At 39.7% G+C, this 16,242-nt stretch overlaps 1 protein-coding gene across 5 annotated transcripts in view; it reads left to right on the top strand.

The window, feature by feature from the left end:
* Positions 1-16,242, top strand: part of SHQ1 (SHQ1, H/ACA ribonucleoprotein assembly factor) — a 113,391-nt gene that overhangs the window by 30,434 nt on the left and 66,715 nt on the right. The gene's annotated exons all lie outside the window — the stretch shown is intronic.

Raw genomic sequence — 16,242 nt, 5'->3', positions numbered from 1 at the left:
ACACAATTTTTTTTGTTAACCGATACAGATATTGTCATATTAAAAAGTTAAATATGTTCATAAATATTAATAAAATTAAATCTGTTCTGATGGTACAAGATTAGACTGTGATGAACGTGTCCTCTCAGATCAGCTGATTATATAAACAAACCACTACTAGTGGCTGGTGCTGGATCAAGTGCGTGTTCAAAGGTAGAGAATTGTTACATTTTAGTGTCTTTATAGTTTTATGTTTAGTTGTTTAAGGAATTATTTGTGTGAGAATTCCTCATTATTATCTTCATATGGCAGCTAAAAGAGGTGTCTGGTTGGTTGGTTAATTGAGACTTTGCTTGGTAGCTTGGCCATCGTCATAGGCTTTCGTAGTCTGTAGGCCCAGATTTAAGGTGAAAATTTGTGAGGACAATCTTGTACAGTGAGTTTTGTGAGGACACGTTTGAAATTTTTGGACATTATCCCTCTGTCTGTATCCCTGTCTGTGTTTACTATATATATGTCATCCCTTTGTCTTCAGCTCAGCCTGTTATAGCTTGCGTGCTTGAGTTTTGATTCAATGATAAGGATAATAACCTGTCTGTTTCATTTTGTGTTCTTAATTAGTATTCCTTCCTTTTAAGTCTTTATAGCATTTGTGTACATGTTTACAGTAGACGATTTCAAGTGTAGATAAGCTACTTACTTGAAATATTCTGCTATAAGTATGGATAGACTACAAATTGACCAGATAGATCACTATGAAGAGGAGATTTGAAAGTGTGCAAGCAAGACATGGCAAAAATAACTGAGTGAAGCAGCAGCTAAGAGCTCAAAGCCAATAACTTCATTTCTCAAACCAGTGGAAAGCGCACCTTGCCCAGCAAACAATGCTACAGATAATGAAAACTCTGCAACTGCAACAGGTGATATTTCAATGCCAATACATGAACATGAGGACAGTAGTCAAGAAGGAGATGTACCAACAGTAACAGATGCAGCAGAAGATCCTGTGTATGATCAAGAAACTCAACAGCAACAGGAAGATGTAGATCTTATGCAGCAATAGCAATTCATGAGTACTACAGTTTGACTGTCACTGTCATTGGAATTATGGACAAGAGCAATGCTGCCCAAATGCAATCTTTTCTTCAAATTAGTTGTTTTGAAATTCCAAGTAACATTCCATGAGATGCTGATAATCATGCCTTTCCTACTTGTTTGCTGACAAAAACTCTTCCAAAGAGTGAGACCTGCACAAGAGTCTGGTTATGCTGCAGTACGAAAAAACAATCTCTGTACTGTGCACCCTGCTTCATTTTGAACAAAAGTGTTACAAATGCATCAGTTCTCTCTGATCAATTAGGATGAAGCATCAACAGAGGTTGGAGGAGATTGAAAGACCGAATACCATCACATGAGAGTTTAACGTCATAAAAAGAAAACTATGTTGCATGGAAATCAGCAGTAGGGCAAAATCAGCTGAAAGTTCAGTTGAGAATTTACTCTTGACTGAATTCTCTACAGAAAGTAATAACTGGAAAAATCTTCTTGAGTGCATCCTGAATGTCATCCTTTTTCTTTCTGAGTGGGGATTGGCTTTCTTTGGTTCCAGTTAAAGTATTGGTGATTGTGCAAATGGAAACTTTCTAGGCATAGGTGGGCTCCTCATCAAACATGACCCACTTTAATCAGAGCATGTTAAACGTGTTTGAGAATTGCAAGAGAGTCAAAAGCGCATGCAAGTCCATTATCTCTCCACATGGCTACAAAACGAGTTTATTGAGCTATATGGGTCATTCATACAAACAACAATTCTTAATGAGATTTGAAATACCAAGTATTTTTCAATTGTTGATGCCATTCCAGATTGTTCTCACAAGGAACAGCCTACTATGGTTATTCGCTATGTTAAGATTGTAAACAGCTCAGAATTTTCAGTTGAAGAAAGGTTTATTTTGTTTTGATAATTTCATGAAAAAAAACTGGAAAAGAAATTGCTGCTCGAGTACTAGCAATTCTAGAAGGTTTTAAGTTAGATTTTCAAGTCTGAATTGGTTGAGCCTGTGACAATGGATCTAATATGACTGGGAAGTACAAAGGTGTACAAGCAGATCTGCTTGAGCGTCATTCAAACTGCATTTTCTCCAGCTGTGGAAACCACACACTTAACATTGTAGGTGTTGACTCTGCTGAATCATGCAAGGATAAAATTACCTACTTTGGAACTGTTCAGCAAATGTACAATCTCTTCAGTAGCAGTCCAGAAAGGTGGGAAATTCTGAGGCAATATCTTCCTACTTCACTGCATGGGATGTCCAAAACTAGATGGTCTGCACGGATTGATGGTGTTCAACCAGTTGGGTGCAGCATTTGAATTCAGTGAGAGAGGCTTTAAATGAGCTTGAATCTCTCAATCTCACAGCACAGGCTCAAACTGAACTTCAGTCTATTCAAAAGCACATGTCCAAATTTGAATGTATTCTGATGTCATCTTTACAGTGATCCACCAAACTAATGTGGTAATTGAAACACATAATGCTACACCTGATGTTGAGAGGGGTAACATTGCAAGTCTTATCAATGACACTCAACAGATACGTTGACAATGGGGTGCGATCCTGATTGAGGCCAAATTAGTAGCACAGAATATTGGCATTTCATCCGAGTTCTCCACCAATTGCAACTTACCTACTGAATCCGAGGCCGAGCAGCATTAGAGGGTCAGCGTCTTCTTTGTTATCATTGACTCTATTCAGTCAGGTCTTACACGTCGCTGAGTCACTGTGACTAATTTGTACCATCTTTGGGTTTCTTGAGCAGTTTAGTGGACTGAGTAATGAAGATCTTCTTTCTATAGCTGAACAATTTCAGCAACAGTACAACAAAGAAATCTCAAAAGATCTCAGTGACAAGGACATCTTCTTCAAATGAATATATTCCACGAACTTTAAATTGGATTGCAAGCCAAAGGAATTGCTTCAAGAAATACTCGAACTTGAACTCTCTGGGGTGTTTCCAAATATCACAATCACATTGCGTATTTTTGTCAGTTTGCCTGCATCTGAAGGACACACCTTCCACATGTTGAAGCAGGTAAAGAACTATCAGTGTTCAACTATGGGACAAGAGCATTTGAATGGGCTCACCATGCTTAATATCAACTGTGACATTGCACGAAAGCTAGATTTTTTCCCCTCAATAATTAGCGCATTTGCACAGAAAAAGGCTAGAAAAGCATTTGTTAAATAAAAAAAATTCAGATTATGTCTCACTCTTTTTTTGGTGCCTTGTTTTGTTTTCATGTGTCATCTTTTTTTATTTTTATTATGGGTAGGGCCTTCAAAAAGCTGGAAGTGGTCTGGGCCTCTCTGGACCTCTGAGAGGGCCTGGTGTTGACTAAAAGTAAGAGATGGATTGATGCTTTTATCAATTACTTTGTGAAGCTTTTGCTGTTGGTCATCTATAGCAAATAATAACAATGTCATAATTCTTAGAGGTGATACTTGTATGAATGCTCACTTGTTTATATTTTTCTAAGATACTAAGTGAAAGAGAAGCTAGATCAGGGATTGGCAACCTTTTCAGAAGTGATGTGCTGAGTCTTCATTTATTCACTCTAATTTAAGGTTTTGTGTGCCGATAATACATTTTAATGTTTTTAGAAGGTCTCTTCCTAGAAGTCTATAATAAATAACTACACTGTTGTATGTAAGGTAAATAAGGTTTTTAAAATGTTTAAGAAGCTTCATTTAAAGTTAAATTAAAATGCAGAGCCTCCCGGACTGGTGACTAGGACCTGGGCAGTGTGAGTGCCACTGAAAATCAGCTCGCGTGCCGCAGGTTGCCTATCGCTGATCTAGATTAATATCAAATGCAAAAAAATTGTGGATGAGGAATAAAACTATAGGTCAGGGGCTCAAATAACATGTTGATGGTAACTTAAAAAACTCGATAGATGAAGGCATGTCTGGAAAAGAACAATAAAAGCTGGAAAGGTTAGCTAGCTGGGCATCACATCTGATATCTCCAAGAACATTTTAAAAATGTCTGAAAACTTAAAAATATAAAGTGAACTAGGTCCATGATTTCATTCTTTGTAATATACTTTGCAATAAAATACTATGGTATGACACTTGTGCCATGACAAATGCATGATTTTCTTTATTTTAAAGTTTAAAAAAAGTCACCATGACAAGTGTATAACTCCAGTAATGACTATACAGCTATACATTACTGGCAGAGTAGTGGTGTCAGAATAAAATAAGTAATACAGGAGAATAATGACTCTAGTTAGAAAATTTTCCTAATGATTCATTCACTGATACATTACTTGTGTGGTTTTCTCCCTTTGCGAACCTAACACGATATTCTAGATGTATCAAAATAGGAAGGATCTCATCCCTTCAGGCTCCCACTGGAAGTGTTTTGTTTCTTCACAGAACTGAGGGAAGCCTAGACTCACTCTTTCTTACTTGTTAGCAAGACACGTAGATTTCAGTTCTGCCAGGTACTTAAACATGTGCCTAACTTTAGGCATGAGAATAGTCCAATTGAAATCACTGGAATTATTCCCATGCTTAAAATTAAGCATGTTCTTGAATACCTTGCTGAATTAGGCCCATACCTAAGCAAAAATGCTTTCTTGGTACAAGGCTGTAGAAGCAAGAACTCCTTAGCAGACCTTTAGAGAGCAATTTTGAAAATCCCTGTTCTCCACTTCTTTATACTCTCTGCAACCTTCTGTCTCATTTCTGACACTATCACTAGGACAAATTAGCTGAAGTAGCACTACTGTATGGCCTGGTCTACGTTACAGAGTTAGGCTGACACAAGGCAGCTTACATTGACCTAACAGTGTAAGCGTCTACACTAAAATATTGCTCCCGCCGATGTAACTTGCCCACTACGCTGACATAATAACTCTACCTCTGCGAGAGGTGAAGCGCTTAGGTAAATGTAGTTAGGTCGAGCTCTTGTTATAGCCCTGGTATCTGGCTGTTAAAGATCAGCAGACAACTGTTTGTTTCACTTTCACCCTCCACCCTGGCAGAAACTTCTCCTCCTTTGCTTCAGAGATATTATGAAGTGCACAGCAGGCGGCTATAACCAGAGCTGTCCTTAAGGTATGGCAAATGGGGGCAACTGCCTGGGGCCCTGTGCTTCCTGAGGAGGCAAGCGGGGAGGTGAGGTGTGGAGGGGCGGGGGGAGTGAGAAGGAGCCCCTGTAGCAACCTCTCCCTCTCCGCAGCGCCTCCTGCCTGCTGGTGGGCCCCACCACTCAGTGCCTCCACCTCCCTTCCAGAGCCTACTGCCGAACAGCTGTTTTGCCGTGTCTGGAACAAGGGCGCAGTGCGCTCGGGGGAGAGGGAAGAACTGGATGGGGAAGGGGGGGCGGGGCCAGCAAGAGGTGAGTGGGAAGAGGAGGTGGGGGCAGGACCTGGATGGAGCCAGGCACATAGAAACTTGGTGCCTATGTCCTGGGCCCCACACCCCCTGGGGACGGTCCTGGCTACAACCATGGGGATATTTGTTTTTTCCTTCACTGAGGTCTACTCTTGTGAATATACAGCACCAGAGACATTTCAAGCAGCCAAAGCCACATTCAGCTGTCATTTTGTACCCGCTGCGGTTGAAGTGCACCTAGCTGCTGTTGAGGGGGCCAACATATGGCTTCATGACCCATGGGAGTAAGGTATGTTGGGTCTCCCAGCATCACTATAGGCATTTCAATATCACCAATGGTAATTATCTGGTCTGGAAAGAAAGTCCCTGTTTACAGCTTTCTGAACAGGCCTGTGTTCTTAAAGATGCGTGCATCATGCATCTTCCCTGACCATCCCATGCTGATGTCAGTAAAACGTGCCCGGTCATCCACCAGCACTTGCAATACCATAGAAAGGTAGCCCTTTCTATTGATGTACTCTGTGGCAAGGAGGTCCGGTGCCAGAATAGGGATATGTGTGCCATCTATCGTCCTACCATAGTTCCCGAACCCCGTTGCTGCAAAACCATCCACTATGTCCTGCGTATTGCCCTGAGTCATACTCCTTCATAGCAGAATGTGATTAATGGCCCTGCACACTTGCATCACAGCAACCCTTCCCATCCAGTGTTAGCAATCTGGTGTTGTCAGCTTCCACACAGCGATTTCCACTCATCCTCTACAGCCAGTGCAGCGCTCATTTTGGTGTTGCTGTGCCAGAGGACTGGAGTGAGCTCCGGACACAGTCCCAGAAATGTGGCCTTGTGCACCACCGTTTGTCATCCCATACCTGTATAACGATGCAGTCCCACCAGTCAGTGCTTGTTTCTTGGCGCCAGAACTGGTGCTTCATTGTTTGCAGCTGCTCTTTGACTGCCAACAACAACCTTGAATTGTTTTTTTTCATGGTACACAGCAAGCCAGCCTGCAAAAAATCATCATATTCCTTGTGGCTCTAGAAATGCTGCAGGATCAGGCACATTGTGTTCACAATGCTCATCGCAATAGTGCAGAGCTGTGTAGGATCCATGCTTCTTGCAGAGATGACAGACACGTATGTTTGCAGAGCATTTGAAAAGTGTGCAACATTCTAGGATGCAGATAAAATTATGAGATGGAGAAAACTGCATTATGGGACATTGAAACCATATTCCCAGTTACCCCTGTGTGTCTCGTTTGCTCCTGTGAGGCATTGCAAACCCTTCCCAAAACACCCTGTGCTAAATAAGTGAGTTGTGCAGTGGAATGTGCACTGCTCTCTGCATTGATGCAAGCACTGCTAGTTGGAGATGCACACTGCTGAAACAAGGAGCCTAATGTGGACATGCAAAAGTGATCTAATGACTGCGGCAGCTGTACGTCGATGTAACTTAGGCTGACTTAATTTTGTAGTGTAGACTTGCCCTATGTCTCATCACTACTACTCTTGCTGAGCCTCCCTCCCACCTGTGTTTGTGGATAACCTGTGCTCTCAAGGATTCAGCAGTACTGGAAGGAACTTGGCAACTGGTTGGCCGACGGCAGGATATTGCTGGGAGAATGGATGAAAACGGGCATAATTGAAACGTATATTGCATTTGTAAAAAAGAAGATCTTATAATGAACAAAGGGTTTAAAATGCTGTGTAAGCTAGTAGAAGTTCATGGGAAAATGACCAACGCAGTATATTTAATTTACTTTTCTATTGAAAATATTGAACTAAAAAGCAGCTGAATTATTGTTACTGCCTTTACTAATTTGTCTTGAGGATTTTTTTAATAGTAAATAGTTTCTTAGAACAAAACATTTGTTTTGACTGGGAGGAGTAAGTACAAATACAGATATGTTTTTGCATGGTATTACAATTAGTTGAAGATCTTATTTATTTGATTACTGCTCTTACTTTCTTCCTTGCTTATTTTCCCTTGTTTTGTTTTTTACCTCTTCAGTTCTCTGAATGTCTCATTACCAGATTTTTTTTTGGATCAGCTCGTCTCATTAGCATTTAATGCCTTTAGCTGTTTTCTATTCTTACCTTGAATCTACTTTTAATTAACCTTTTCTGGCTCTTCCTCCAGCTTTTGTGCACACTGTATTTTTTATCTTCCTCTAATTTGCTGTTTCATTGTCCTAAGTGTTTTTTTCTTTTTTGTCCCTTATATTTTTATTGTTTGTTGGAATCATTACATCTCCAGTTGATTGTTTTCTTCCTGATTTTTCTTCTCAGCCTGAATGGCAGTCATCAGGCTATTAAGATCACTGAAAAACTGCTTTTGCTGCACAATGTCTGGGATGCCAGTGGAAAGATTAGAAATTAGACTTCCTCTTCATTGTGTTTGTGGCAAAAGTATCATTTCAGGGATGGGCACCTTTTTCTTAAATGGACAGCCTCAGATTTTTGTTCATGCTTGCAATGTCTAATGCAAGTCAATAATCCTCTCTTCCCCTTCTCCTCCCCTGCCCCCCCGCCCCCAAAAGAAAAGCCTAACTAATTACATAGCTGTTCTCATGAGGGAAAAACTTTTGAAAGGCTCTCTTTCTTGCTGCTAAGGTTCACATTAGAGTCTTGCTTCTACAGATTCCAGATAAAATGCTTTACATTTTGTAACAGTCACATTCAGCTTAGTTAAAAGTTCATTTTTATTGTGTTTCAAAATGCTTAACAGTATAACTCCTTTTTAGGCTGTACAAAAGTCTTCAAAGACTCAGGCTGACACATGTATTTAATATAGTATTTACATGCTCCAGGGATCACTTGTTTTATTTACAGTAATCCATCATGCTTACTAGTGACCAATCTGATTTTTTTTAAAAAACAGTGTAACAATGCGGTTCTGGTGGGACCCAACTGAGAGTGCCAATTCAGGACCAATTGCTTAAACAGGGCAGTAACAGCCCAAGGCTGGGGGTTTTCCACCTCTAAGGCAAACCAAATCAGCCAGACAAAGAGGACTTTGGTCTCACCCCACTGGCTAACCACAAGTCACACAAGCAATTTCCTTAGACACTCCAGTTTTCCGATATTACCACCAGTCCCACTCGTCCTGGGGATGAATGGTTATGAAAACCAACACCCTAGTAAAAGAAAAAAGTTCTCTCGATCCCAAAGAATCAAGCCCCAGACCCAGGTCAATATACACATCAGATCTTACCCACAAAACACGCTGTTGCCAATCCTTTAGAATCTAAAATCTAAAGGTTTATTTGTAAAAGGAAAAAGATATAGATGAGAGCTAGAATTGGTTAAATGGAATCAATTACGTACAGTAATGGCAAAGTTCTTAGTTCAGGCTGGTAGCAGTGATGGAGTAAACTGCAGGTTCAAATCAAGTTTCTGGAGTACATCCCCCACTGGGATGGGTCAGTCAGTCCTTTGTTCAGAGCTTCAGTTTGTAGCAAAGCCACCTCAGAGGTAAGAAGCAGGACTGAAGACAAGATGGAGACGAAGCATCAGCCTTTTATAGGCTTTTCCAGGTGTAAGAACACTTCGTTGTCCTTACTGTGGAAAATTACAGCAAAATGGAGTCTGGAGTCACATGAGCGAGTCCATGCATATTTTGCTGCCTTCTCTCCATGGGTCAGTTGTGTAGCTGATGGTCCTTAATGGGCCATCAAGCAGGCTAGGCAGAGCTAACACCAACCTGTTTGGGATGTCTCCCAGAAGCACAACACAAATTTGAAATACAGACAGTATAGAGCCAGTACTCATAACTTCAACTACAAAATGATACATACATATAGACACCATAATTATAACCAGCAACCCATAACCTGGTCTTAGACACCTTGTATGACCCCCTTTACATAAGATTTGGTGCCACTACAGGATCTTGGTTGCAACCATGTTCTATATGGTCCCAGATTATATCAATAACGTCACAAACAGCAACAATTTTTCTTTTTAAAGACTGAACCTTTCCATAAGCCTGTAAATTTCCAAATAAATACAGCTTGTTCACCTGCACATCTACCAATGTGATATATGCCATCATGTGCCAGCAATGCCCCTCTGCCATGTACATTGGCCAGGCTGAACAGTCTCTGCGCAGAAGAATAAATGGCCACAAATCAGACATCAAGAATTGTAACATTCAAAAACCGATAGGAGAGCACCTCAATCTTCCTGGACACTCAATAACAGACTTAGAAGTTACCATTCTTCAACAAAAAGTATTTCAAAAACAGACTCCTACAGGAAACTGCAGAACTGGAATTAATTTGCAAACTTGACACCATCACATTAGGCCTGAATAAAGACTGGGAGTGGCTGGGTCACTACAAAATAATTTTTCCTCTGTTGATACTCACCCCTTCTTATCAACTGTTGGGGATTGGCCACATCCACCCTAACTGAATTGGTCTCATTAGCACTGAACTCCCCCACTTGTAAGGCAATTCCCATCTTTTCATGTGTTGTATGTTTATACCTGCTTACTGTATTTTCCACTCCCTGCGTTGAATGAAGTGGGTTATAACCCACGAAAGCTTATGCCCAAATAAATTTGTTAGTCACTAAGGTGCCGCAAGGTCTCCAAATAAATACGATTAGTTGACGTTTCATAGGTTGCCAGTGTTGTGGCTGTCTTACTGTCTTCTGAAGTCTTCCTTGCATTCACTGCATAGGTGACATTAGTGGCACTGATCTGCCCTTCAGCAAATACTTTTTCATATATTGAAAAATTATGTCCCACCCCAAAATTTGCTAGGCTCTTTAATATATGTGAAAAGCAAGCTCCTGCCCCCGAAATACTACAGTCTAAAAAGGTGACACAAACATAAAGGAGAAGAAGGGATTACATCTTTTTTTAAAATATTTTATAGGGAATTACAGGTTTGTTTTTCATGGACCATGGAAAAAATAGTTTTGGGGAGGGCTTTGGAGGAAGAGAGAAGTTGAGGTTCAGGGAGAACTTTCCAGGTGTAATGGCCGCATGGGAGAAGGCATGGAAATGCTTGTTGGAGAGAGGACGGCAGGAGGAGGAGGTGTGGAAATGGACCTGGTAAGAAACAGGAGAGTGATGAATATTCAGGAATGAGAGGTAGAGGCATTAGCAGAAACTTGAAATTGAGAACAAGGAGTTTGAAGTGGATGTGGAGGCATTAAAGGGACTGTAAAGAGGGTGATGTGTTTGGAGCAATGGAAAAGGAAGATGAGCTGGACCACAGCATTTCGGGAGGCTGGAGATGAGCAAAGATGTTTAGCTCAATGCACTTTCTATTGTTTAGGTTTCCAATATGGTTTGTTGTTGAATATCTGGAGGGCAGATACTCTTTCTTATTGTCTGTTGTACAGCATCTAGCACTTATGGGTCCAGGATCCTGAGTGGAGTGTCTGAGCACAATTGAAATCACAGTGATAATAATCCATGTTGTTGTATAGAATTTTGAAAATCCTACAAATGTGTTCACTAGTGCATAAAACATTGCTGCTTTACCCCATAGACTGTTTTGTAACACCAGCATGGGTCACTGGTGTTACTGACACTACAGATATAATGAATGCTGTAACATCTCAATGGGAGATAAGTGAAAATTTCATATCCAAGTTTTACAAAGGTAGAATGGAAATGTTTTTAAATTTGTTTATAAAATACAGTGACCAATCCTGCAAAGTGAAGAGCAACTCCTGGGGAAGTGTCCAGCATGCACAGAAGCAGGCCACTAGTTAGGATTATTAACAACACTCTGCATTTATATAGCGCCTTTTATCCAAGAATCTATAAAATATTTAGGAGCATTAATTAATAAGTGTCACTACCACTCTGTGAGGTAGGTATTGTACCCATTTTACAGCTGGGTAGACTGAGACCAAGAAGGTTGAGCAGTTTGCCCAGTGTCATAAAGTCATTGGCAACACTGGAAATAGAATTTACAGTGAAACATTCTGACTGTTTGATAATTATTCCCTCCCTTTAAAGGATGTTAAACTATACTGACTCCGATATTAAGAAGCAATTTGAAACATTCATTTATGTTCCTGACAATGTGCAGCCACTCCAACTGCCCCTCCCCCCCTGCCGCAAAACCAAACCCTGTCTGTGCAGACCTATGTCATTGCTGGTTCCAATACATGTTACCATTGAGGAAAGGTTTTCTTTTAAATTAGTTCAATTTAAACTTTTTTTAAGGAAATGATCAAGTTGCTCTATAATAGGTGCCTGATAATCTCTTGTAATATTTGTCTTGTTCTGAGTTTGCCATGATAACTTTTATTTTTGTTCTATCTCCTACATTTTGAGCTGTGAAAAATGCTCATATAATTAAACTGAGACACATCGTTTGGGCACTGACTAATGTATAAAATACTTTAAATCAAGTTTAAGAATTTGTGTAAGTGGAACACAGTAGGTGATAGTTGATGCTACTTAGCAAGAGATTAACCTTAAATACTATGAGAATATTGTTAGACAAAACACATTGGTAACATAGAAGCATGCATAGCATACATTTAAAGTGGCAGAAAATGTAGTCTTGCGTTTATTCTTCTGCTAAACTTTAATTATGCAGAATTTTTAAAAAAGTAAAAAGAGAATATGAATAACTGGATAGATGTTTTTGTATGTTAATGAGCAGTCTCAGGCCTGGGTAATTTATAATTCAAAGTCCTTGATAAATGGAAAGATCTTTATTTATCAACTAGAAGACAAATATTTTCCCTGGGGAGAAATTTTATTAAGAACACCTGGCACTTTGTATCAGCTAAATTAATGAATGTGTCACCACTGTACCCTTGGGGAATTGTTGCAAATCTTCTTTGCCAACCTCTAGTGAACTTAAATTTTCTCTGTATATATTAGTTCCAGTTGAATATACTTTATAAGATACACTCTTGTCCCCTTCAAAACATATACTTCTTCATATCCTATCATTCATGCCCTTTCGCTGTTAGGACTTGGAGCTTGTTCACCTTTTTACATAGTTACAGTTTATGTGAAAAGCAGCATAAAGAGATGTAGTACTCATTGCACACACACTCTTACTTATGCCTCCTGAAATGCAGTTTTCAGATACAGACTCCAATTAATTTTTGTTAGTGGTAAACTTTTTTAAAAGTCAGTTTAGGTTTGCCACTTGCCATTTGTTACTTTTTTCCACTGAAATAGGTAGTGCAGCTATAGGAGTACAGGAATTATTGGGGCAGACCAGAGCTGACCTGTGGTCCATCTAATCCAGTTACCTCTGTATGACGGTGGGCAGTGCCAGATGCTTGTGAGGAATTATTTAGCTTCTCTGACATATCCTTCTCCTTAATAGCTCTCTTATTGCCTGGTAGCAATCTTCTGTAGACTTTCAGACTTTGATATTGTGATGCTCTGATTGTACATAGGAATCAGCCAGATCTTCTGTTTCTTGTTCAGAACCCAGGGATTTATCCCAAATGGCTTCTCTGATCTCCTTAGAGCATATGCTCAGGAAATAGTCTTGTGCAAAGAGGCCAAATAAATGATCATAATCCTCAGTCCCTTTCCCCTTTGCCCGTTTTCTCATTGAATCTCATATCTTATATAGATATTCTCTGTGACTCATCATTCTAAACCTTATCGTATACATTTTAGGGGTATATTGAAATATTTGCAAAACAATTCACTCGTTTAGTTTCCATTTAATTAAATACACTTAATGTTTTACTGAAGAGCTTTGCCATTAGCAGGGAGACATCCATGTCTTCTGGAATTTTATGTAATTCACACAGTCTCTTTACAGTAGTGAAATATTATTTAATACAATGCATCTATTTGTATACAGGGCTCAGTGTCTCCCAACTGGGTGTTTTTTGGGGAAGACTGATTACTGCTTGAAGATTTTCTGTTTTTAGTTCCCATATATTGAGTTCATGTTGGTATTGCTTCTCTCTCTTCTTGCCGTAGTTTGATCTGAAAGGTTGCCAGTTGCAATTTTTCTCTCTCCAGGAATATACATCCTGGGCTCCATTATAAGCTGGAGGGTCTGTGTCCTTCGATCACTGTAGGCTCTGGAACTGCAGATATGCTTTGGGGAGCTGGGTGCACTCCATGGAGGCTGTGATACTCCGACCTTTTTTCCTGCAGAGAACAACTCTTCTAATTTGCTTTCTGGTGTATTTGTCATAAATTTCTTTTTTCATCCTGCCCTTGCTGCTGTTTTGTTTACCTTATGCTTTCCTTTGTTCTATTTCATTTATCTAAAATAAACAGAAAACAACAAACTGTAGCCTTATCTTCTTGTTCCCAGCCTCATCACTCTGAATCACTTAAAAATCTAATTTGCCAGTGCTTGAAGTGTAACTTCAGTCAAGCAGCATGTAAATCCTACAATTGACTATGTTACTGATGCGCTCCTCAGGACAGCCCAGAACCATAAGCCACTGTTTTACCCTTCCACCTTGGCAAGAATGAGCCTTGCTGAGGATTAGACTGTATCAGCTTCCTACCACACTAGTCTGTCCGCCTCATCAGCAAACACCTCGAGACTTTGCCAGTCTTAATCTTGACTTGCAGATAGCACTTGGTGAACCTGTTCCTGAGTTCCCCAGAGATTTCACTCTGCAACTGTCCAATCCCTCTCACTGGGCACTCTCAGAAATTAAGACACCATACACACACCAGCCTGTTAGGTTAGCTGAAGGTTTATTGTTTACTTCAATATAACAGCCCTGAAATGGTATATAGTAAAACTAAGAATAAGTTTATTAATAAAGAGCACAGGTTTAAGTGATACAAAACGAGAGAAAAAGATACGTCGCAAACAAAACATTTTTTAGAGACTAAAACTTAATTTTAGCAAGTTACAATTTTTGCCGAAGTGATTTTCTTTCTTACATCAAATTATTAGCATCTCTAACCCTCTAGGCCAGAGGTTCCAATGTTCATAGAATCAGAGGGTGCTGTCCCCTTTGTTCCCTAAGTGATAGATAACTAAAATACCTTTTTTTCTCCCCTTATGTTTCCCAAAGTTCATTGTCTCTGCTTGCAGAGCCCGGAAGACTTCCTGGGGAGTGTGGACTCTGTCTCCCAATATGCCCACAGTGCTGTTTCCCCTGACACTTATTAGCTTGATCCCTTTGTTTACCTTATATGTAAATGTACTTTCATTGTTCCTTTGCCTGTAATCAAGCCAGTCAGACAAGTAAATCCACATTGCTTTGTCTAGGGCAGGCTTGACTTATGCACGGTCTCCAAAACACATTTTAAGAACGTATTTCCAATACACATACATAACTCTTTATGCACAACCCATACTTGCGTCACGCAGTAATATTCATGACCAACATGTCACCAGCTTTCATAAAAGACCTTGCTCAATACACTTTTGTAGTACAATAATATTGTATATAATCAGTTGATTCAGTTGCTTATTCTTTGGGGTTCAGATCCTCTGGTCTCCCTCTGTGTGTCTGGACCCTGATTGTCACAAATATACTTAACCAAAGACTGGAAAAGATAAGATTTGTTATTTGCCCTTAGGATACATCTACACAGTTTGTGGCAGACTGTATGCGAGTCCAGGACCATAGACTTGGACTTGAGTTACCATGCTAACAATAGCTGTGTAGATGTTGCAGCTCAGGCTCTGAATCCTAAGGAGGGGGTAGGTTTGCAGCTTGGGCTGGAGCTTGTGCTCCAGCATCTTCACAGCTGCTGTAAGCGTAGTATCTCGAGCCTGTTGACCAAGACTCTGAGACTTGCTGCTGGAAGCCATGGAGACATAGCCTTAGATCCCCTCTTACACTTTCATCTTTTCCATCTTCCATTTTGACATAGTTTGTGCTCTTTTATGTTGGCCTCAATAAGGTGGAATTTCCATTTATACATGATTTTGCAATAGATCTCTGAATAGCTTCTTACTGAGGTATCTCTATTGGAAGCTAGTTGAAACTTGAAAGTGACTTGTTTTTTCCAATTTGATGTTACTATAAGTGTGGACACCCTGGTGCAACAGCTTCTGATATCACATTAGGGTCTACCCTAGCGTAGCAAAATGTAAATGTTTTAATTTTATGTTCTTTCAGAAATCAGTTTATTTCAAAGGTATTAAAACATTGCACATGTGGGCTTATAGATAAGTTAGTGTAAATGAACCAGTAATTCACTGAAAAAGTCAATACGGGTTTATAAGAAGATCTCTTTGTAAGTTTTGGAATTTAGATATAAGGAATAGATGCTATATCATTCTGTACTGATGGAGAATGAGGGTTGAATTACCATCATTCTTGCTAAATTGTAATTTCTCACTAAACCATGGCAACAGAAAGAGATCAGCTTTCTCAAGATATGACACAAGCTTGAATTTCTGGGAATTTAGAAGTAAGTTGGCTTCATTCCTAAGAAATGTTTAGTTCACAAAGAAGTTTGCTAAGCACTAAAATCAAAGCATGTAATGCTTATGAAGCAGATAGAGACATCAAAGATTTTCAAAAAGAAGCATGTACAATTTTTTTTTCCATTTGCAGTCTAATGCTTTAAGAGAGTGTGTGTATATGCTGGAGCCTTTGGTGTCCATTACGTTTGTAACATTTTTTGGTATGTTTGAATAAACTCTTGTGCCACGCTCCTGGGATAAAGGAGACTGCATGTCTTATGGAGAAGATTGTTTGTAACCATGAGGATGTGGATTGTATAAAAACTGTGAGCAATATTCCAGTGTAAACACACACTTCCTGGATTTACTGGATTTGTTGGAGGAATGTGACATGGTTGTGTTAAAGAGAAGGGGTTTATGCGTAAAAGATGAATTTGTTTACGCAATGTAACTATGAGAAATACTCTAAATCTAAGGAAACATACTTAATGTTTTCTAGATTAGGTAACTGAAACGCTAAACACTGCC

This window comes from Gopherus flavomarginatus, chromosome 6 (assembly GCF_025201925.1).
Source record: "Gopherus flavomarginatus isolate rGopFla2 chromosome 6, rGopFla2.mat.asm, whole genome shotgun sequence".
Lineage (NCBI taxonomy): Eukaryota > Metazoa > Chordata > Testudines > Testudinidae > Gopherus > Gopherus flavomarginatus.
The sequence above is the reverse complement of the archived record's forward strand: the minus strand, read 5'-3'. Positions and strand labels throughout refer to the sequence as shown.